The 25,646-nt window shown below is 38.1% G+C and overlaps 1 protein-coding gene across 1 annotated transcript in view; it reads right to left on the bottom strand.

Moving 5' to 3' along the window:
- Dpr1 (defective proboscis extension response 1) overlaps nt 1–25,646 on the bottom strand; it is a 426,632-nt gene that overhangs the window by 44,684 nt on the left and 356,302 nt on the right. The window lies entirely within an intron of this gene.

Below are 25,646 nucleotides of genomic sequence, written 5' to 3'. Positions count from 1 at the left end.
TATTATTTTTTTAAAAATGAAATAGGTTATTTAGAGAGAAATACGTAAAAGCTGGAGATGTCTACGAATTATTATTTTTTTTTCCTTAAAAATGAAATAGGTTGTTTAGAAAGAAATACGTAAAAGCTGGAGCTGTATACGAATTATTATTTAAAAAAAAAATGAAATAGGTTATTTAGAGAGAAGTACGTAAAAGCCGGAGCTGTATACGAATTATTATTATTTTTTAAAAAATGAAGTAGGTTGCTTAGAGAGAAATGCGTAAAAGCTGGAGCTGTCTTCTAACTGTGGCAAACCGTTCAATTATAAAAGAAAATGGCATCGGTGAGAGATGCAATTTTCTTTCAAAGTGTAACAGCAAGACTACACTTGGAGCAGAACGAGCACGATGGGCGTGCAAGAGTGTTCGGCAACAGCAGGCTGTCCGGCGGTTGAACCGTTTCGCTTCGAATTCCAAAACAAGAAAATGTCCAGGAAATTATAGAAGCTTTTGAAGATCGCCGTCTACCGCGGCGTAGGTAAAGAAAGGTAACGACGGTGTCCGGCTAAACCTCGTCAAAGCGAACCAGCTCTTTGCTCGCCCGGTGTTCACCACATTTCCGAAAGGGGGGTTTACACCGGGTAGAAAAAAGAAAAGAGGTAGGAGGCGTGCACGCCGGTGGGAAGAAAGAGACGAAGATAGGCAAGCTTTGCAAGCAACGGCAATGAGCTTACCCCTGGGGTACTTCTGTAATCGCAGTGAAAAACGTTTGGACCTAACGTTACCCGAGGAAAAAACTCTGAAAGGGTGCCCTGCTCTTTCGTCGCCCCATTGTGGAAACCGCTGTCACCGGCGTCGCGACGCTCGGTGTCGTTACCCGCGATGCTAATACCTTCCTCGGACATTAGGGTTTATTAGAAGGGTGCCCTCGTGCAAGAGAGCAATTTCGCTCCACGCTTTTCCCTGCGTCGCGACTACCTGTGCTGCTCTTTTCAAGCTGTTCCGCCCCTCCCTTCAGCGAACACGGATGAACAAGAAACTGGCTTAACGCCGGATATTAATCACGTGTTTCTTTCCAAATTAATTACGGTGCCGCAAACTGTCCACAACGGACCCCGAATCAGAGTAATCTCTCTACTCTGTACTGCGAACACTTTTTAATTCACCGACAGTTTTCCCAAAAGATCAAGAGAGTTCTTTCATAACAGAAGCGACAGTATTTTCGTTCATAATTCAACAAATTTTTAGAATTAATATAATGTAACAACTACAGTGAATTCACGTTGTATGTCAGCCGCACGGGTCTTGATGTCGCTTATTTTCCAGGAGTCACCATTGTTTGATCCGCGCCGAACGTAGAAGGAGGAGTGTAAATAGTTCCGTCCTATGTTTTATTGGTCAAAGTCACAGCGGCAAATGCTGCCGTTTTACACAAGTAAATATCATCGGAATTGTATCATATTTGGTATAATTTTCATAAGAAAAATGCCACGAATATGTTGGGGGAAGTCCCATAGGAAAATAATGAAAAATAAAGTTTTGTTATTGGATTAGTAGTGGTCTTCTGGACCCATATTATGGTACACTTCTCGGCGACCAAGGTCTCTCGAGTTTCTTGGGTATACACCGTGGTATTGGGGATAATTCTGCGACCTTTATCATCCAGGCCACGGCGACATATATCGCGAATTCACTGTACTTCTGAAATTATTATTTAAAAGAAAATTATTCTTTTAATACACTACTATTTTGTGGTTACAGTGATTAGAAATTCTTGATCGTTCAGAATTTCATACAAAAAAAAAAGGAAAGTTTGTATTTATTGTATACCTATATTTTCGCGAACTTGAAAATTTCAGTTGAAGTTATAAAGATGTTTTTAAAGGTAAATATCTGAGACAAATGGAATCAGAATGTCTGCATGCAAGAAGCATTTATAGAACATTTGAACGAATGTATCGGTCTTTCGGCAATAATTTGCAAATCGTTGCAAGTTGGTAGATTTTCCTACCTGCATTACATAGAGGAAGAATTCATTTACGTCGAAACCGTCTAAACGCATCCGTTCTTTGCTGCCGTCCACTGTTTTATGTGTATAAAAATGAGACAAGCGAAGCTACTTCGAATTGTTAATGAGCAAGTGCCGGCAAGTTCTGCTGATGGGTGCAGTATAATCCATTTAACTTAATAGCTGGTGCTTAAGAGAAAATATTCCTGCGGCTGGAAGAATGAAGAGAATCTTCACCCTAACTGAATGAACTAATTAAAAAGGTGACGGTGCAGTATGCAGTGGCAGCGAGTCCCTTATTTTTCTTGCTTGGAAGTCCAAGTTAATCTTTAAAGTATCCATTGTGCGACTACCCACTTCTAAATTAAAATCAAATATGAATGAGCAAACATGTTTCACTGACGGCGTCATTCATTTAACCAAAAAATGTTCGACAGAAGGAATCTTGTGGCGAGAAAAGTTTTTGCTGATGGCATGTTGTCACCTACATGTTGGCATCTAAAAATACAGGTGGAATTCTTGGTGAACGCCTAGAGGTTTGATTTATTCATCGTATGAAACAACCTAATTCTTACCGAACTGTTTCAGCTTATATGAAAATGGGAATTCTATGGTACGCACATCCACAACTGAATCATGCAGACAACACCTACAAAGAAAGAGAAACAATTATGCCTGGTCCACGTTAGTTTGCAGTTACGAGTTTAGATTAACTATTATATAATGTTGCGAGTTCCTAAACTCGTTGCTTGGAATTTTCCACCGCATTATGTATACAAAATAGCACTAGGGCGGATGCAATTTCTGAATGAGGCGAGCATGAGCATGAATTTTTTGCATCGCTACAATGATTATAACATATTTGTCTCTAATAGTTCGTTAGAAAAATTGATACCTGTAGACTGCGGACTTGTATGTAAATTAAATATTGTCTGCATCAATTGCAATATACACGGTATCCTAAAAATTTACTTCTTTGAAAGGGGCGATTCCTGAGGTCACTTGAAATAACTTTTTTCCTAATAACCCTTCGCTAAGGCCGCGCTCTGATTGGTCTGTGTTTTTCTGCTAATGACTCCTCCACAAAGCTGCTGAGAAGATTTTCGCAAAGGAAAAAGTGACTTGAAACGACCTCAGGAATCACCACTTTCAAGCAAGTGCATTTTTGGGACACCCTGTATAGGAGCTACGTTAATAGTGTCAGCGTCAGTGTGCACAAAAGTGATAATATTTTTCACACTAGTGAACTATTCCAAAAAAAAAACTGCAATGACATTACATTATGCACACGTCGAACTTAAATTTAAAGACCTTGTTGCATTTCGCTTGATAAGCAACTTTTTACTCGACGGTAAGCTGAAATTGCGCAATCCCAAAAAAAAATAAATGAATAGGTATTATAAATTATAATGCAGATCACTTTGTTAGGATTATCTGAAAATTAATCTGAAAGTGTCCTTTTATTTTTAATGTCGTCAGTTGTGAACTGGCGTTTGTTCAAAATGAGGGTAACATTTACCGCACCCGTGCAGTATATCACGTTAATGAAAATGAAAAACTTGGTGCTTCGACTTTCGGCCAGGTTTCCGGCGAAAGTCGTGCTGATAACATTCACCCGTAACAAATATTAATTACATGTTACATTATTCCAGTTTTTTGTCAAATTACACGCGATCCCTGTTACAATCGTCTACGGGTATAAATACAGTTGGTTGGACGCTGATTGAAGTTAAACGCGGCAAATAATCGATTTCGAACGGATCGCGCAGCACCGGCGTAAATTACGCGAATAATCCTCGATACGATAACGTATCAACAACTAGTGGCGAGCAATGGAACGATGCGTCCGACAGGAAAGCAATTAGCACGAGCAATTCGTCTTAAAGTCTGTCGCGGATGAATCATGAAACGACGCCTGGAACCCGAAGAACGTTTGTACTATCAATTATACCTCTGATTTATCCCCTTCTTTATCATAGTATCGCAGATCGTTCGGGGTTTGCCCGAGAATTGATGTGACACAGTTTATTCCGTACCGATATCGAAATTCCATTTTTTTGTTAAAAACACAGTGAAGAACAAAATTGTACCGATTGCAACAGAAAAAAGTATTAAATATAATTATCAGGATGACAAGGTGTTTGTATCATCGTAGTGTAATCACTAGACTACGGAAGTTTATGCACGATAAATATGCAAAATGCATATGACACTTATGCACAAAAAACATGCAAATATGCACGAAAACTATGCAAATTAATTATATATTACATTAAGTGTTAGGTACAATATTGAGTATTAACAGACATTTCATAGTTATACTGGAGTATCGTAATTCGAATTACAATAAATTACAATCATTTTTTCTAAATTTGATGGCGTCAATTGATGGCGTTTGTCGGTCAAAATTAATTTATACGCCGAAAATGACTGCTCCACATCACACGACGTTATCGGTGCATATTTAAAGTTACTTATACTGATTCTCCGCATAAAATTCGTACAATGCTGTCCATGTTGCTTGACCACTATGTTTTGTGTGTATGGAAGTATTAATATGTTGAATTAATTGCGATTTTCTATCGCACTTTATACTTTTATTGCACATTTCACAGTAAATATTATTTTCATTATTTTCGTCAATAATGAAATTGGGATCGCCTTCGATCCAGCTTTTCATCAGTGAAACCCTACTTTTCCGAACTTTCGGCATTTTAATAATGATCGCACGCACTCTCACAAAATTTGTCTTACCACTTCGACTATCAAACTGAACTGTTCGAATTCTAAATACCAACAGCTACATATGTTCTTAGAGCTGATTCAGTAAGCAATATAAGGTCGAAACATCATAATTTGTTGAGGCTTCTTCAGTATTATATCGGCGTATCACTATTATCGACGCTATTCGGTTATAATACGAGTGCTTATTAATAGATTACATAAATTTAACAAGATAAATGATTCATATGAGCATGAGATATGCATATACACAGAAAATAATATGTTTTAGATATTTCTCTTTGAAAAACATATGCAACAATATATTGCACATGTTTTTCAAGAGAAATATGCAAAACATATGCATTATGCAAAAAGTGCAAAATAAAAAACATATTTTTAGAATCCTCTAATCGCAAATTTATCCGTTTTCTATATGCATTTGCATAAACATCCGCAGTCTAGTAATCACATAACAACTTCATCTGTAATTATTGAACTGCGGATGTTTATGCAATCTTTGTAGATCTGAGATAAATAGAAGTCGTAATGAATTCTATTGAATTTTATAATCTAATATTTCTTGAAAACTTTCAGATGCCAACAATGCATAAGGATACGCAGTCTAGTGATTATTATTATTTTGTTTTCAAATTATTGAGCTTCTTTCGAACACGTTGAGCTCAAATTAACATGAAATCATATCGAGCCTCCTGCGTTTTGAGAAATACGTGAATAAAGATTACCTGAAAAATGGTTCCGATGGTTCAATTGTACTCCTCACTGTACATCATCGGTCAGAATTATTTTGAGATTTTTATTGAGACATATTGTGCGATACCTTCGCGCGTCGGCCGGCCGCGTTTCCTTTCGACGATCTATCACGGGCATAATTTTTATCGGGGGACAAATCGAGGACTATTTCGAACGAATAAACGGGGCGGAGCTTCGGGCCGAATCACGTTCGAGGTCTCGCCAGAATCTGTTGCGGACGTGCGGCCCGAGCAGCTCGACCCGAACTCGGTTAAAGTCACGGGCGTCGCGCCGAGCCGACTCCCCTGGACATTGTTAAACTTTGAAACGCAATAAATCCGACTTACTGGCGTTTGATACACGAACAACTGCTGCCATTCGCGCTTTAAACAGCCCGCCGACTTTCGAGTCGCCTTCAACTATTTAAGGCGACCATTCACGTGGCCTGGAAACAACGAAAATCGGCCAATCTCCTTTCCCCTGTACTCGGAATTCGGAACAGACGGCTCGTGGAAAATTAATTCCGACCATTTCCTACTGACCCCCTACCCCCTACTCCTAGCCCTCCCCCTCTCCGAAGTATAATTTCAACTTCACTGAGAAAGGAACTTCGGTAACCAGGAAATTCGGATTTCTTCCGAAGATAATTACGACGGAAGCATCGAGTCTTGTTCTGCTAGATTTCGGCAATACGGAGCGAACCACTTAAAGGTCAATGTATGTTTTCCGCTTTTTGGTATACATGCTGGAAACTGGGTCGGATATAACGAATTGCTGCACCGATACTTCAATCATTTCCAAATATAAGCTGAGCCGCTGCTCTTCTCTCAGCTCGTGTATGTAGAATTGATGGTACCGTAACGATATCCAGTAACCAAGGCTCGAATTAGACTGTTCATTTTTGGAAATAAAAGTTATTTAATGGGCATTAAATTGCAAATCACTTCTTTCCTATTTGAAATTAACCTAGCACCATAACAGTTCAACTCTGTTGTAAGAGTTTGGCTTTAACAGATGTTTTGCATTGATTTAATTATGGTTTTGGGGACTGTATACTTTTGAATAGATAATTACAGCTCGATCCAATTTTACAAGTGGTCTTCATGAAGCACAGCATTTATTGTTATTGTCATAGATGTGGGTGCGATGGTGTTACATTCGTTCCTAATATTTCTACAAATTTTCCTAACGTTCATTTAACGGAACTTTCGTTCTCGACAACATATACAAAGAACACTTTTTCCATTCTCAATTATCTCCTTTAACCCAGATGTTACTACCACCCTTTGAAGAGTAATTTAAACTTCCTAGAGAATAAATTCTTTTCGTAACTCTCCTAACCTTACTTTTGCCCTTAAGAGGGAACATCGCGTATTCCCCGAACTACCCTTCCTGCAATTTGTTTAAAACTTGTGTCATTATATTTTAACTGCTAGAGTGGATGTTTATGTAAATCCCCATCGTTCTAGAGAAATTTGAAGAAAATCGATCTTTTAAGAATTTCACCTTCCTGCAATAATAGTTTTGATAGATACAGTGTGTACTCTATATATGTCGCAAATGCCTAGTCGATGAAGTATCCCCACTGCCACGGGGTATACCCCGTGAGGTGCCATGAGCCAAGGCCACTAGAGCTTCGCTGTCCTTTTTTACGTTCAGCATGGATCAAAGAATAGTATCTCTTGGCCGGTATATGTCCCTGACTAGGCCCGTGTTTTGAACATATATCGCGTAAACACTGTATATAGCAACCACAGATTGCACTATATTTTATTGAACATTGAATTTCAAACATCAAATTTCGAATTGAAGAATCGGACGATACGTAAACTATTGGCGGTTTCGAAGCGGTGCGACCTCTATGGTCACTACAACGATCAAAAAACAAAAAAAAAAAAGGAAAGAAGAGCGCCACTGCAATAACCGGCGATTATGCAAGCGGTCGAAGAGGAGCAGTCCGAAGTAGACGATCGAAAATCGGATTTCGAGTGGAAGAAAAAAAACGGCGCACTACTCGCGCGAAAATTTATCCTGATCCAAGCACGATGCATAAAAGATACGGGGTGGTAAATACGTTCGGCTCAGTCGATTCGCAAAGTGCAGCGCACTTACAGCGGCGCTTACCGCCCGTCGGCGTTGGTTCGGCTGGATTCAGTCCTGACGTTTATATCATACACACTTCCAGCTCGTAAAATTTGGAATGTTGCCCGGCTATCTGGGTTAAGAGTGCCCACTCGGGGGGCACACACGGCAAAAGAAAAATACTGGGCGTCTGACCGCCGGAATGCGATTCCAAACGCTTCAATCGACTTCGTTCAGGAGAATCACCTGGATGAGGAAGGAAACGCGAGACCGATGCCCGGTACGATTATTTAGGAGTTAAGGAGATAAATGTCCGGGAAAAATTGTAAGCTTACTATCTCTTTACCGTTATTTTATATTAAACTCTTTATTATGTAATCTTGTTCAGCGTCTGCTCGTACGGGCGCCGATTTTCTTGCCCTCACCATACACAGAACCATACTCGTCAGATGAAAGGAGGTAGCACGAATCTAGAGGAAACAGTTACCCTTTCCCTGTCGGTACCGGGTTAGTCACGTGACATTGTGACATATGCAGTGACGGAACGCGTCACGTGACCGGGCCGTAGCGGAAGCGTGGGGGAATAGCGCGGTAGAAGGGGAAATTAGAGTGGGGAAACAAGTCTTGATCTGGCGACTATGCACAGAACACCGGGCACGAAGCTACGCCCCACAGTGGGCAATTTGGACAAAATCGGATTCAAAATCAAGGAACCTTCGATAGGAATGAGGTAGAGCGATGAAATTTTTTTTAAATGAAAGCTAGAACTTTGTAGAATATGGGAAAAATAGGGAGATTATGGTACGAACGCTTTTTAACCTTGAGAAAATTCGTTAAACTTGCACAATTTCAAGAAAATTGTGGTTTTCCCAATACCACGCGCGGAAGAAATTTTTTTTTAACATGCTATACATCATTTCCCATAGATTTTTTCACGCTGATTTCAAATCTGGTCTCAAAATTTGTCTACGACCTCAGGATTTTGCAAAAAATAGATTTTTGTGACAAAAACTAATGAAGTCATTTTTTCGTTGAAATGATTGGATGGTAATAATCTCCCTATTTTTCCCATATTCTACAAAGTTTCGGCTTTAATTTAAAAAAAGTTTCATCGCTCTACCTCATTTCTATCGAAAGTTCTTTGATTTTGAATCCGATTTTGTCCAAATTGCCCACTGTGCGCCCCTGCGGGCAACGTTGCGTGTGTTTGTCGCAGCTTGCCCGCTAATAGGCATGTTGAGCAGCTCTGATGTAATATATTTCCGTTGCTCACCGTCTTAGACTGTAATAAAATTATTCTTATAATGTAAAAAGTGAACATTAAACTTACAAAAATAAGTCGGATTTTTGACGGAACTAAATGGAAATCCATATAGATGACAGAAAGTTGAAACTTCTTTGCATTTTGAAAATTTGCTATGGCCTGTAAATGATTAAAAATATCGGGCCAAATTTTTTAACAATTTTCGGCATTCACTCTTTTATTCGTAAGACGAATTCTTATTGATAGTTGCAATTAGATTTACGTTAATTGCGAGTACTTATTTGAGTTTTTGTGGGGTCGAGATTATTGGAAAATTACGTTTTTGTTTTTTTGTTTTAAATTGGCTTAAGCTTTCCGTCGCGGAGTACCGATGGTTTTCCACCTGCATCCTATCTGCTTCACCGCATCTCTTAATCCTCGTACCACTGTCTTTATCTTCCTTTCGACAGGTGTTTACGCGATTTTTGGCTCCAGCTCTCCGCCTCTTTCCATTGCTCTAGTTGAGTGAGTTTCCGTTGTTTGTTCTGTGCTAAGTTTGACGAGGTTTTTCGCTTCTCTTTAGAGATATTACATCGCGGCATGTTAAAAGGGTATAATTAATTACGATTTATTTCGGGTTTGTAGCGAAAGAATTATTTTAAAAAACTGGAACTGAGAGTTTAAATTCCTATCAGCAAAAAGATTTGATTTCCGCACGGTTTGTTAAAACGAATGCAACGGAAACTTTTAATGTCTTCTGTTCCTTTCTATATACCTTTTAATCTCTGTATATTGCTTTTAATGCGTTGAAAGCATACAACGAATAAAATTTGGTTTCAATTCTGTAATTCTTCTTCGTGAAAATATGAAATAACATTTGTAATTTCGTTGTTGTTTTACACTGGTACTATAATTTAATTATACCAAGAAGAATAATATAATAACCAGCTGAATTACTACAGAATGTTGTAAATCTAACACAGTTGAAATAAATTAAATGTTTACGTAGTCAAAGAATTGTTTTTAATATTTTTTTAACATCGTGACGGGCCTTTCGTGAAACAGTTTACGATTGCACTCGGAAGTCGTAAACGGGAAGTTTCGAGGTAACGTATCCTTTCCTAGGCGCATGTTAAATACATAAAGAGGGTTTAAAGGAAATCCGTCGATTTTTACAGCTGTGCTATCCCAGTTTATACGTTTAGAATTTAAATTAGTGAAATGCATATGTATAGGGATTATCAATGTACGTATTGAGTTTCATTGTTAACTGCTATGACCAGTCTCATCTAACTACATAAATTTTTGCATTCGAAGCTGTTTTAACTCCGGACACAAAAAATTTCATTGAACAGAGAAAGTTTACCCGAAAATATGCGAAATTGAGTACTACGTAGCTCATACCACAATAAAATCTTTAGCAATTTATTAAATGTAAACAGATTTAGTAATGTGAAAATTGTTCCAAATTATGACAATTTTTATTAACGGCCTAACGATAAAATAACTATTTTTACTATAACTGTCCGCTTACAGATGTGTATTTAAACAATTAAATTGATAGTCTCAGTTCAGCTTTATTCTTGAATTGACAAACTTGAACTACTTCGAACTATGCACGCAACAACTAACGCGAGCATCTCTGTACCTTATTATGTGAACAGTAATTAATGTAAATTCTGTGTGATAAAGAGATTGAAGTTTCCAACGGTTCAGTAATCCATAGAAACTTCACTTGGTCGTTAAATTTCATTAGGTCTCCCAGGAATATAATTTATTCAATCAGATGTTATTTAGGATATGACCTGCGCTAGACAAGGTGTTACAGGTCTTCAGGGAGTTTACAAGTTTGTGATGTCTTGACCACCGACAGTACACTTGAGACTTTAACAGTATATTATTACGAGGTTGTAGCCGTAGTCTTTGACAGAATCCAGTTGAATAATTCTCTTATTTAAGAACTGAATAATAATTAAACAATAATGTACCGTGTAATTACAAGATGCAGAAAGAGGAATTTTCGAAAATTTTTATATTACTTTAGGAGGAAAATTCCTGAAAAGAGTAAATCAAAATGAGCAAGCAATCCAATGAAACTTATTAGTTTCAGAAAATAAGAAAGAAAGAGTGAATAACAGAACAATAAAACAAGCATCGACCTTTAATAAAAGCTATGTAATCAAATATTGTAATGAATGTAACCTATATCATTCCATGTAAGAAACACTGATGACCTTGAAATCTTAACAATATGACCTTAACAGGATTTTTTGTTTACGACAATAATTACACCACACCGAAACAACTGATTTCTTCGTTTAAACTCTTTTCCACCATGAGAAGTGTTAAGACATAAATAGACAGAGATAGTTAATAATTTAAACTTGCTCTTAGAAAGTTCCTAACAATGGCAAGTGATGACCGATGATGTCTTCAACGATCGCACTTTCACATCTTCTAACAAAATCGTAAGTGTACCCTAAACTCGAAATGAATTAATTTCTCTATCGAATAAACAAATAAGAAGATACAATCTTCCAGGCTTGGGTGGTCACAGAAAGGAGTTGATCCTATGATCGAAAGGAATGTTGGGACACGTATGCTGCTCACGTTTGCTATGGAAGTTCGCGAAACCCAAAGCCATCAGTGCAGATGTGCACCCGTCCGTAGGTTAATAAGCGTCCATGTTTCTAAGTTCCGTAATTCCGGAGTGTAAAGTGAATTTATACGGTAGCTCAGGCGTGATGCAAACCGCGGTTAAGTGAATTATTCGACTCGCGGGACCGTCCGGGAACTTCGACGAGGGCAGGAACAATCGCAGCTGATGATAATCACCCCGGCGCTGTCCGCTTGGTCGATAATGGGGCTCGCGGAATCGTCGCGAAAAAGCCCCCGGAAATTCAACGCCCAGAATCCAAGAAAACGCCCTGGGCAGTTCAGTTGGCCCCGGACGGAGGGCCGCAAAACAGTTCGCGATGAGTTCGCCCGAAGTTCATTCAAGTTTAGATGCTAATGACTCGACCGAAATTCGATAACGCGATCGACAAGGGGCTCGGAATTGCCGGAACGCTTTTCACGGAACAAAAACTGACCGCCAACAGATTACCTGAAATGATAGCAGGTCTCCAAAAACCGGACACGCAAGGCTTTTCGATTAGGCACTTGAACAACTTTCTGCCGTTCTTGAGGCTTAATTATTATTAAAAGTCCTTTTAAAATTTTTTTAGAAGTCCTCTGTTTCCATAGAAAAATAGAGAATATTTTATTCGTCGTATTTTCCATCGTTAGCTGTAACTTTGGTAATTATTTGCTTTGGCGATTCCACACCGATTTCAATGACCTTGAAATATGTTGTCATGGTCATTATTCCATATGTCACCGTCGCTCAGCCAGGAATACTATTCGATAGGTATTGAGACAGGGCTAATTTACCCTATTTATTTAACACAAATTTTTACCAATGTAATTTGGATGGTATAATAGACAGAGTAGAACTTCGATTGTCCGTACCAATCAGTGGAACATGAGTGTTCGGATAATTGAATAGTGACCTGATTACAGCGTTAGATTAAACCTATACTGATTTGTACTGTAATTCATGTTGTACACCGTCCACTTTAGATTGAACTGTTTGTAGTATGTCGGAAGACTGTTTGTTAAAAGTATATCATGTTTGGTCTCATTTTAACCAGAAAAATGTCACGATTACGTCGGTGAAAGGTTCGCAAAGAAATGATTAAAAATAACAAGGTTTTGCCATTGGATTCGAATGTTTTAGAATCGAGTTAGTATTAAGATTTGTATTAGTATTGAGGTATTACTGTAGTGGCAGGACAATGCATTTACTAAAATATTATATAAATGCCATACGTTGCCTCGTATTTCATTGAACAGTGGAATTTTCAACTGTCAGAAACGTGAGTGATTTCTTTCTTTTTCGAATTCTTCTCTGGAATTGAAAGTAATATACGGATATTTTTAAATTCTTTCAACCTTTCTGCTGGTTTAAGCTTCAACTAATTTTGTTATAAATTATCATTCTTCATGGTTTCACTGAAGCATACATCCATATGTTCAATAATAGTGTTTAGCAACAATGTTTATGTTAATTTTGTTTAGATGTAATTCAATTATCGAAATGAAGCACGGTTGGCTTTGTCAGTCGAGAAATATCTTTCTAAATTTGAATGTCCACCGGGTAGTTTATCGAAGGATATTCTTGTCCGGCGTTTTTTTGGCAGCGTCGAGCAAACCGTGACCGAGCCTGCGGAGATTAAGATCTAAACTAATATGTCAGTGTGTAATGCGAAAGTTTCAATTTCGAAGCAAATAGCCACTGGAGTAGTTAAGTCGGTGTCGTATGGACGACGTAATCTAGGGTACCTGTTCCTTAAGCTGCTTACTGTCAAAATAATTTAACGCATGTCCACGGTATTCCTCTGGGGCATATAATGCCTGGCACCATTTCGCCTAACATCCTTTGCCACCAATATCACATTCGTATATGGCGTAGAAGAATTAACGAGACCGGCAAGAAAGTCTGGAAGCACGACTCTCCCCAAAATATCTGTGACAGAAATGATGAGATAGAATTATTTGATCTCGGTTCAAAGGAAATTAATAACAAATTTATTAGACTCTGTTCGGAATCTTCGTCACGAGTCTGACTCGATTGTACAGCGAGGTTCGTATATTTAATTTTTGCAAGATTTTATGAAAACGATGCATTCTGCTTTCCGTACAGCGAAGCTATAGTATTATTTATATATTCACCGATTATTCCTGGAATTTGGAATCCATGATAATCGAGTCAGCGATCTCATCGAACCGAGTAATTATCGTGAAACTTTCGGTGCCCGGCGCATGGTGGGACGGCATAATCGCGTTTATGATTAGAACAGCTCTAGTTATAACATGAATACCGGCAGCACGCGTGTCCTACCATTATCAAAAGGGAACATCGATTATTATCCGGTAACGCAACACGTTCATCTGCTGGATAATTACAATCTCCTTGGGTATTCCTGGTAAATTGTACGAGATACTCGAACGAAACCACTTGTAGCTTAGTAATAAGACCATTAACGCGATGTTACTCTCTGTAACGTTGTTACTCGCGTTCCTTAGGTACACATCAAGACATTCACACTTGGGATCGAACTACTAAAAATGAAACAGAAAGTTGTAGGCAAAAATTACACGACTGTCACCTAATGATGTTACGTCATTAACATAAATTCATATTTTTTTCTTCCGGCGTTTGTCGATATTAGCTGAATATTTTATATTTTACCTAACAATGTATTCACATTATTAAGACTATTATTATAACGCTGTTATAGACCGTGAAGGTTTTTTATTTATTTAATTTAATTTATTTTATTTAACGAAGTTCGAGAAAGTGTATATTCCCTATTTATGCAAAATAAAAATTGTCTGTATTTATTGTAAGATACAGAAGCTACATAGACATTTATTTCTTTTAAAGTAATTCTAATAATTTAATTCTTTTCATTTCTTTGAATGCTTTCACTGTTATTGCATTTCACTCATTTTTATCATAAATGTATAAAATCCGCAGTCTACTGATAACATATTCCGTGAAATTGTTTTCTGAAAAAATCTTATTATTGAGCACATAATATGTTCAAATAGATAAGAAATTAGTATAGTGATAAACGCATTTTAATATTGCTCTTCATTTCACATGGATCACGTGTCTTTTCTATTGTCTGTTCTTTCTGTATTGCTTTCTTCCTTCTTCATCTGTTTCTTATGATCTTCTGCAGCTAATTTAGACCTTCTTCTTTTCCCTCCATTATCTCTTCTTCTATCTTCCCAGTTTCTCCGGTGCCTCTTCTTCTTCGGGCTGCTCTCTGAAATATAGTAACATTTCTTTCTCTTTTTGTATATTCTACAAAGTTTCTTCTCCCTTTATTCCCAGTATCGATTAGCTTTCCATTCATTTCAGTATCTAAATCTGGCTATCGTTTTCAGAGTATACCCTTTGCCCCTTTGCTCTAAATCCTGCATCCATTTCTTATATGTAGACTATCGCCGATCTCGCTGCCTCTACCTTTTTCGTTCCAATTTTTCTTTATTCTCTGTGCGCATTTCTGGCCCTCCTCTTACATCCCGTATTTTTTGTGGGAAGATTTTTATTTCCATAAAGCCTACCTTAGTAACCAAGAATTTTATTTCTATAAAGTTTACTTTAGTCCTTGCACTAAACACGTCAAAATAAAAAATATGATTAGCTTGACAAAATTTTAAATAATAATGAAATACAGCGTTTCTCGATACTTGAGATTCTATTAAATTCGCACAGCTCAAGCTAGGCTACTCCTATTTTGTTGAAATTTGCCTATAAAATACGGAGCTATAGCAAGGTTGATCTCGCTTTGTTAAAATTTGTCTATAATATAGGAGCCGGAGCTAGGCTAATCCTATTTTGCTCAAATTTGCCTATAAAACAAGGAGCTATAGCAAGGTTGATCTCGCTTTGTTAAAATTTGTCTATAATATAGGAGCCGGAGCTAGGCTAATCCTATTTTGCTCAAATTTTCCTATAAAACAAGGAGCTATAGCAAGGTTGATCTTGCTTTGTTAAAATTTGTCTATAAAATAAGAGCCGGAGCTAGGCTAATTCTATTTTGCTCAAATTTGCCTACAAAATGAGCAGCTGTGGCACGGTGAATCTCATTTCGTAAAAACTTGCGTACAAAAAAGAGAACGTTCGCAGTTTACACAAGGGGTGTCTATGGAACATTAACGAAAAGGCTTGAAAAGTTCGTGGACTTTGAATTCCCATCACTTGCTCGTCGTCGTTCCGTCCATTGCCTTAGGCAGCACTTTGAGCTTTCGGCGGCGGCGCACAAAGGTGCCACTTTTAATTGCGAGCGTGTTACAAAAGTGATGGTTAATGAAAGGCCAACCAGTCCGGTCGGCCGGCCGTAGAATTTCGGATTGTGTCCGCGTCGAAACCGGCATCGCTTGAATTTCTCGAACCCGGTGAATGGTTCTTCGGTCGGCATAGATCGCGGCTGGAACAAAAGAGGCAACACGTGCTTCCGGCAAACAATGTATGGCCGGTTATAAGCAACGAAACAGTCGGTAAATCCATTCTAGTGCAGGCGGAGCTTTCGGCTCGGCGAACAGTCGTCCATGTATTAATTATCTCGTTATACGACACATTCCGTTCCTGCTCGTAATTTATGCAACCTATTTCGACTGTTTCGCACTTGCCACGCTCGTTGGCAACCGTGCAATTCCGGCTCGTCGCTCGTCACGTGTCCGCGTAGTTGCCCCAAAACATTTTTATACCGGCGCGGCGGCGCGGCGTCACGTTTTTCCACGCGCCGTATAATTCGTGAAATTCCGCGATAGAGACCGGATTATTGTGACAGCTCCTCCGACAATGCGAGAAATCTCTGTGCCCTGTCAAAATCACGCCCGCGCGAAATTTACACGATCTCGCGAGGCCACTTTTCGGGGAAGCTTTTGTCACTCGTTGATGCACAGCGACCGGGGTTCGTGTACACGCGGAACCTCAGATGAAACATTCCGTAATTAGTCAACGTGACAAAACGCTGGATTTTTTCCACCGTCGCACCAAGCCAATTTTTAAATTAATTAAACACACCGACCGCTCGGTGAGTTAATCTTGTGAACACACTGACGTTTTTAATATTTCATTGTATTTTACGATTCGATGAAAGCAGGATTTATTGGCAGCTGAAGAGAAGTCGATGCTCCTGTTGTCCCAATATTTAGGCTTTGACCGCACACGCTCCTAGTAGTATCTCCGTAACTGTCGCAGCGTCGGGTCTGACAGTTGTAGTAGGGGTACTACATTTCTTTCTTCCTTTTCCATTCGCCGACCTATTTCATACCTGAAACTTGAATCGCTTATTGCACGAGTAATTACAATGTAATTGTAATTATATCGTATTTGGTGTCATTTTAATTAGGAAAACGAGATGAATGAGATGGTAAAAGTTTGATTCATGAAAAACCGAAAATAAGAAAATTTGTAGTACTATAGCAAGCAGAATATTTATTTTTCCATCCTCCAGAAACGTGTAAATTTCGTTAAAATATTGATAAAAATGTACACGTGGGGTCTCATAGTCTAGGATTTTAAAAAATATGAAATTTAGCTTAAAATATCATGCTTTATACTGAGATATTCCCTAAAGAATTTCTTACTGCGACAGTAAAGGAAAATTCACAATTTCCGAGGATTTTTTTAATGAAATTGCTGAACAAAAAGGCCATTATATTAATACCAATTACTTTAATCACTGCACTAAAATGACTACCATTCGAGCTGAATTGGGAAAGATATTAAAAAATACAGAGAGGGAGTTTGAATATGTTTGAAGAACCGAATTCTTTAATTTGCAAAACTCGAATTTAACAGTTATCGGTGCAGTTCTTGTTCGATCGATAAAGGCACGTTCACAGAATATATTTGCAAAGTTTCGCATACACTCGACGATCACTTTTTGAAATGTCACTCTAAATGTCATTCATTATGAACTGTTAAGTACTCGGTAAATTTGAAAGTGTCATTTAAATTAAGCGCTGAAAAAGCTCTATTCCTTTTCTAGACGGTGCAGCCCAATTAATGTTATGAATTCACCCAGCCTCGACTCAGCACCACAGGCACTATCAAAAGAGGAAATGTAAATATTTCTCAATGTACACACGCTTGCCTCCTGCATAAACAGCTCGATAATTTAAAGTGTTTAATCTGTGCACACAGTTCATCGTGCTGCGCCAAGTAATTGTTAACTTACAAGCATACTGTCCCCTAAATTGTTTCTGAAATTGTTGACTATGACGCATAGAATTTGTAATATTCATTAAACTGTTACTTACCTACATAATAGTTAGCGATAATTGACTTTGCATTGGAATTCATTTACTCAAATCCCTCTTTGAAAGCTTTAGCGTTTTATTAGAATAAAAATCGCATTTGTAGAACTTAGTGTACTCATTTGCTAAAGCTAGAAAATAATTATGACACCAACATTTAAGAAAGCACTATTCCCAGGACAATTATTAGTAGACTGTGCACGTTTACTACTAATACTACTGAACAATGACTAGTAGAACTAATTTTGTTGTTAGTTACTCTTTATAATAGTGCCTAGAAAGATACGGTTAATAATCATATGAAATTCCAGTTGAATACGACAGTAATAATTTATTAATACATGCGCCATTTTTGAGTAGAATAAAACGTGGAATTCAATTTTTTCGTGCAAAGCTTCGTTTACGAGGGAATTTAATTTGCATATTATTTAATAACATAGTCCGTCGACGAAAAGTTTTCGACCTATTTTACTTCTGCCCCAAGTACGGTTTAATAGTGTAGAACCTTGTATAGAGGCAATATTCCTTTTTACGATATCTTCCTCTGCTTTAAAGCTTGTTTATATTATCTGTACATTGCATAGTTACTTTGGGACTACTGGGTAAAATGAAGAATATTATGTGCACACTAAAACGAAGTCATGAAGATTTTGCAAAACATTTAAATAAGTAAACTAGCTCACCGAACGTTTAAAATACTGGAAAAAAGGAAAGAAGTGTAAAGGTCAATTTTTTTAATGAAAAGTTAGTCATAACGGAAGGATAGTATCGAATAACTATTTCACAATTTTGTCATTTCAGTGTATTAGTCCATAGATTGATAATATGTTTGTTGAATGAAATTTATGGTGAGTTTAGCTCAGCTGGTTGATCTGTCTGACTATTGCTTGGTACTACTACTTACACCGTACGCTGACCACGAATCGAGTTATGTACGCGAGTTTCATCGCTCTAAGCGTTCAGTATTTACCGATTGGTATCAGGTTCTCAAAGAAAAAAAGACAATAATTGTACATATCATGAATGAACACGATAAAAAAATTATAAAAAAGATAAAATAATCCGTTATGTTAAAGAAATTCAATTTCACGTCTGTAATCTGATAAAATGCGGTAAGAAGAAACGTCAAACGTCAAAAAAATGGTATTATAAAACCGGACGAGAATTATTGCGAGTCGGGAACACGAATGTGGAAAAACCGGAAGCGCAGCGGTGTATGTAAACAATAATTAAACATGGAACGAGGCGTTCTATTTATTTTGCGTTCAAGTATTTCATTTTCAAATATTTATTGGCCATCTCGTTACGCGATGCACGCCGGAATCAACTCCCGTAATTTATGCTGCTAATTCGCGCAGCTCCGTGCACGCAGTTTGCCCAACGCCATAATCCTGGCCAGACCGTTCGCAGCGCGAAGAGAGAGAGAGAGAGAGAGAGAGAGAGAGAGAGTCCGTTTAAAAATACTTAACTTATTATTACGTCGGGAAAACTTCCGGGAAAATACGCTTTTCCCGGTCTCGCGATACGTCGACGTTAAATTCTGCCAACGGAAATCGTGCCGGACGAACGAACACAAAAACCGAATGCCGCGCACCGCGTACTCATATTTTTTTCCCACCCCCAATGAAGCCTGCGCCGCGTTCACCGCGATAAAGGCTCTGCCGAGCGACAGCGGAAAAATAAAAGAGAAGAGGGTGTACAATTAAGAGCTTACGCATTTATATCAAGATTATGCTGCACGAGAAATTGGAGCAGACGACACCTTGATAACCGTTCATGAATTTTCATCGGGCGCGTTCCGCCTCCGCGCCGATGTATTAGTTGTGGCAATTCACGAATGATGCGAAACGTAATCCACTGTACTCCCATGAACTTTCATATTTCTTCCTTGAAAAATTCCACGAACGAAAGACAGTGGAGGTGTCCCTTATGTGGCCCTCAAAATGTATCATACTTTAAAAATGCAATGTGTCAATAATATTTATATTTAATATTCATCTCTATAAAATTCCATCTAATCACACAAATAAAGTACGACCGAAAATGGGGTGAATCCACGTAAAAAAATTAGATATAAAATATACAAAAAATAATATACAATAAAATGAAAAAAGTGAAAATATACAATAAAATTTGTTCATAAGAGGCTTTATTTTCCAGAAAATCCAGTTTGGAAATTCGACGAACTACTACCATGCTACTAAATGGGAATTTCAAAGTCAATTTTCTCGAAAACAAAGCCCCAAGAAGAAAAAGTTTCTTCTACATTTTCGACATTTTTTTATATATAGAACCATCCCTATTTCCGTTATAACACCAGTTACAGGTCACCCTTATTCACAGTTACACATTGAATAGTTGTTAGCATAAATTTTAGTGCATCGATCCCTACTCTCTACACTGTATTGATCAGCAATTTGTGAATAATCGTTTCACATTATTCTTTGCAAATGTCCCAGTATTTGTGTAGGAGGGTGCACATAATTTTAAATGGCAGCGCTCGGAACATTTTCCTACTCTGCAGCCTCACCGGCCATGTAAATATTCGAGTACCAATCTACGTTCCGTATAATTTCCGGCTTTCCCCGTTGGATCAACGATTGAAACATTTCCTTCAGGCTGGAGCAAATTGCTTATCTCTCTCTCTCCCTCTCTCTTTCCACTCTATATGTGTAATATCCGTATGAAAATAATGAACGCTCGGAAGATTAATGTATGGACTTGGCCAGACCAAAAAATATCCGGCTGCGCCATGATGCCGGTTCGCGTCCGTGCTTTGAAAAGTTCAGAGGCTCCTTGGAAAGGTTTAGGCGGAGACAGGCGGTCGGCCAATCAGATCGCCGATCTCTCTTCGGCACTCAAAGCGATATGCCGTTTAATGTCCCAATTAGCCGAGTTTACATTTTTAATTGGTCGCTTAACTTCGACCCCCGCGCGTCTGCAAAGGCAATCAACTGCACAAACAAGCGCCGCGCCGCTGAATAAAACGGGACAGCGAGCTCCAGGTGAGAACGAACCTCGCCGACCTCCGTAGACGACGGCGTCTTCGCTCCAGTTTCGAACTGGAACCGTCGTATCGAGATATTCCCGTGCAAACGGGGATTTCACAGTCGCTGCGACGTTGCTCATAACGTATTTAGTCCGGTTATTCGACGATCATTTCGACATTTGAAAGTTCACGAACCGACTTCTCCCATTCGGAATATCGTCGCTGGGCAAATAAAAGCGTGCTTCCTTCTGCGTCGATTAATGTTAATGTTAATCTGGTCAATTGTAACTACGGTCAATAGATGTGTAGATCAGGCCATTTTTACTTGGCCTCTTCTGTCAAAGACAGGGTTCATGTAATACTGTAGCAATGTCATTTATTCGACGATCAGGAGAAAAACTTATTGGAAAACTTGGGAAGCTTAATTAGTGGAGAAGACTCATGATAAAATGAGAATATGGGGCGAAATATTTATTTAAAGATAGGCTTCATGAACTTAAATTATTCACACAATAAATAAAAATTAGTTTCATATTTATCCGAGTAGACAAATTTATGAAAAGAATATCTTTGATTAAAAATTGTCTACATCAATTGTAACAAATATGAGTAAAATACAAAGGTATTTACTTCCTTAATTGGTTTAACAGGTTGAATATAATAAAACTGTATTTTAAAATTCTAGTGATTTTTTACTATTTTGTATTTCGCTAATTTTTACTATAAACGCATAAAATCCGCAGTTTAGTAATTGAATAGTAGGTACAGGAACTATTCAATATGGCGCGTTGGTTGTTGCCCTTTTCGCGAATAAGCGATCACCCGATCTGTTCACCGAAGTGGTACGACACTTTTCGAGATCGCTTCTTTCTATAAAACGACGGAAACTTTTATCTTGAAGCTAGTACGCTGCAAGCAAAATGACGATGGATGTGGTTCTTATCATTGCTCAAATCAGGGGCGACGAACTTCTCCGCCACAAGCCGTGCAAGCTCTAACACCAGTTAGCCGGTTCTCTAACCGGTTATAACTGACCACCACCGCTATCTTTTAGCTGACATTAGCGCGGAGTGATGTGTAAGATCGTTAAGGATGTTTGACAAAGAAGTGCGTACAAATTGATCCATTTGATCAGGGATATGTTCGAACTTATTTCCTTCATTCAAAAAATGCCTGAGAAATAATGCCTTCGAATTACAGAAAAATTTTTCTTTTCATATTTTGCAGCTTCTACAACTTTTATTTTCATTAAATTGTTCATCATAATTTTGCCATTCTTTCGTAGGTCCCGCAAGGTTTTTGTAGACTTTGAATTGTTATCGTGAGCTTTATTCGTTTATAGATGCTATAATATGTTTTGCAGGATCATCAGTTTTTCCCAAGGCTCTACAATATTTTCACGAGTCGAACAATTCTTCCGTAGGCTATAATATTTTTTCATGGGCTCTAAAAGCTTTTTTGTAAGCTCTAAACTGTTTTCATGTGCACTATATATTTTTTTATTGATCCACGAAGTTTTTCCTAGAGATGTGATATTTTATAGGCTGTCGGTATAGTTACTAGGCGGATGTTGAATAAAACAGTCCACGCACATATGAGCAGGATTTTAAATTTTGGAAATTTTGTTACCAAAGCATAGTATAAAATGAGACATTCAGAGGAGTGAAAATATCTTTTTTACATAATTTTGCAGTAAAGTAGTGCGGCATGAACAGCTTGTCAGGTCGGAAAATACATGTCACCGTTAATACATAATACTGTGGGATGTAAAAGCAGGTTATGCCCCGAAAAAACATGTAAATATTACTATCGGATGTAAAAACATTTTTCATCGCTCTTGTGCGAGGCATCAACCCTCCAAAATATTTGACATGTCATGAAACTCCCTTTATGCTCTTTGTTTGTATTATAGAACATTTTCAACGCTTGGAAATGGCCGCACGTAACGGTCGACGGTCGAAGAAAAATGACCTACAAATTTCACATAGACGGACCAATAGATTGTTGAAGTCGAATAGGTATGAAAAGGGTCATTCACAATGGCCAACCACGGATCAGCGGAACCTGAATACGAGGGTGGACGGGCTGCCATTTTGTCACCCCAGGCTTAAATCATTAAAAATTGGGTTAATCGATTTCCATCACTTCTATCATTTAGACGTTGCGAAAGGAAGCGCTCCTTGGTATTCGAACAAGTTCCTCGTCCATATTTTATAATGTTTGACAGATGTCACGCATGAAGATTCACGCGGTGAAGAAGTTGCAGAGTTTCTAGTTACGGTATGGTCGATCAAGCACAACTTGAACGGTTATCGAACTGGAAACGTGTCACTCATGATTATATAGAGCAAGCGGATAACTTGCGCTGTCAATAAAAAAATATTCTTAAGACGTTAACAAATCTGGTAGTATTACTAGAATTCGGAGATTACTATCGCGCATTCCTTGCATTTAAAACAATTGCAAACGGACTAAAAGAATTTAAAGGTGTTTCGCTTAGCTCCTCTATCTAGCGTTTCATGCATAAAAATCTGACTTTGCACGAAGATTGTTATTCTCACGTGTGAACAACAAAAATGAATGAGAAGAATAACCTAATGACAGTAACAATTGTTGTCCAGCGATTAATTGAAGACGAGTAATGAGACACCGAAAGAAATTCTACTGCAAAGAAGAATCGGCGCATCTTAAGCGAATATTAAATTAATTATCTGCCTGCTCGGTGGCCAGGGTGATTAAGAGTTAATTAGAAGTTGAGAAGTTACTTCCGTCGGGCAGCGACGGTACCATTTCATTTAACATTTTCATCCCCGCCGCGATGACTTATTTAACGTTTTCGCGGAAATACTTGCCGGCCATCGAAGCCGATGAAGCGTCGTCCTCGGATTCGCGTTCTCGGCCAAAAAAAAAAAAAAATTAGTTCCGCCTGCAAGTAATAACCCGCGAACAGCCTCTAATTAGCTCGACGAGGATTTCTAAAACGGTATCGATAGCCGATACCTGTTCACTCGATTCTTATTCAAGCGTGCCACTCGACAAATCCACCGGTTGGCAGCGGACAAATAATTCGCGATGGGGGCAAGTACCTCGTTAATTCTTCGGCGTCGTGATTCCGCGATTTTCTGGCATCGGAAGTCGATTTTCGAACGACAGCGCCGCGGGGGTGTGCTCGCATCGTCGTCTCCCATGAAAACCGGCCTCGAGTCTCGGCCAAAACGCGGATCACTGATGAGCCAATCGAAATTCAGTTCGCGAAGTCCGCCCTTGCTGGCTTCGTCGACCCTTTGCAAATTCTTTGAATTTTTTCGAATTTTTCTTGTCAACTTCTTCGTCGTTACATTGATTTATGGACAGCTGCATAATCACGATCGTATCCGAACCACGGTATTATAAATCGGCACTCAGAGCCGGGCAAAATGGTGTATTAAATAGTAAATAATAAATAATCCTGTTCACATGGAAATTCGTTCACAAGAAACATTTTGTAAAATGATTTGTTACGTTTTGTTCTCACCGTGCTAAATTATTTGGAATAATTTAAGGTACAGTACCCATTCTGTTCGGTTTTACTTGCACATTAGAATAGTTGCTCTACGCTAGAAGTCATAAGCTGTTTCCTATATTCCTCCGTGTCGTTAGTTTCACATTAAAATTTCTCCATGCTGGAAGAATCAAATATGTGTTTTAAATTTCCGTGGTTTTCGCCGTAAATCGTGTTTCCAGTCACGTAAAGCCAGCCACGGAGATGTCATTAGGAAGAAGTTGCATGCAGAGTCTGCACCTAACGATAGAGTCTAAAAATATTACAACGTCGTGAGAGATATACTTATTTTATGTCATCCAGTTCTTCCCATCCATGAAATGCTCTTCGGTTTTTAATTTATAGGAAATATGGTGCACAGTAATCCACCAAGAAGACGTTATTAATATTAAGTCTTATTATTCCAGATATATTATTTTTATCTATTACGTTCCTTTAAATAGTAATATTTGATTGACCAATTAATAATTATGTTCTTGTATATTTCAGACGTCATTTTATTAAATATCATTCCGAATAGTTTTCAAGATAGTATTAGAAGCGAATTGAAGATTTTTATAAGAATTATATTACCGATTTCTTAGCGTTTTTGTAGAAGTCTATAATTATGAAGTAGAAGGAGATATTTGCTTATATGGAAACGAGTATTTGTAAGTTTGTTTGAATGATAAATGATAACAGAGGTTATTTCTTTGGCACGATGCCAAATGTACTATTCCGGCACGTATTGCGCCGCATAGAAGTGAATCGGTTGTTATTGATATTTTGTCAACAAATCTACATTGACGTATACTCGATAGGTCAACAATTCTGGTCATGTCGTAACCCATGACATTTGAAACGTTTTGAAGTCTACGCACATGTTTGTTAACACCAGTGACGCAATAAACAAAAAAAACGAACTCGGCCATATTGCAAGTGACAATGTGATAATTTTTGTGATACAGCTTAGAACTAATACCAAAATACTGTCACTTCGAATTTAGAGAATCAAAAATTTGTCGTTATAATCAGTTATAATTCCAGTTCTATCACCTCTTTTTTTTTGAAACTTTTCTATTGATAAGTATCTTCATAGAAATATTTAAAGTTCTCCAACGAAATTATACTTGAAGGACTCCAGGGAAATTTTCAGTAATGACCGACTAATGCTCAACGTCTTTATTGAACCCTTTTTTAATTCCAATTGCGGCTTAATCAAGCAGGCGTGTCACTCCGATTCGGCGCAGCCGTGATATTGATTACCGAGCGAAATGTTTCTCGGTCACATTATAATTATAGAAGTCAGTCAAAGTGCATTTCCTCGAATATACAACTCTTACAGGGTTCTTCGATTTTTATCATGTCCAGCTTTCCAAAATACATAGCAATTTCATATTTTATTTCGAACATAGGCCCACATCAAAAAGTTTTAAAGAACCACGTTCAGTATTTTCACAACAATATCGA

The sequence above is a fragment of the Halictus rubicundus genome, chromosome 1 (genome assembly GCF_050948215.1).
Source record: "Halictus rubicundus isolate RS-2024b chromosome 1, iyHalRubi1_principal, whole genome shotgun sequence".
In the NCBI taxonomy this organism is placed as follows: domain Eukaryota; kingdom Metazoa; phylum Arthropoda; class Insecta; order Hymenoptera; family Halictidae; genus Halictus; species Halictus rubicundus.
The sequence above is the reverse complement of the archived record's forward strand: the minus strand, read 5'-3'. Positions and strand labels throughout refer to the sequence as shown.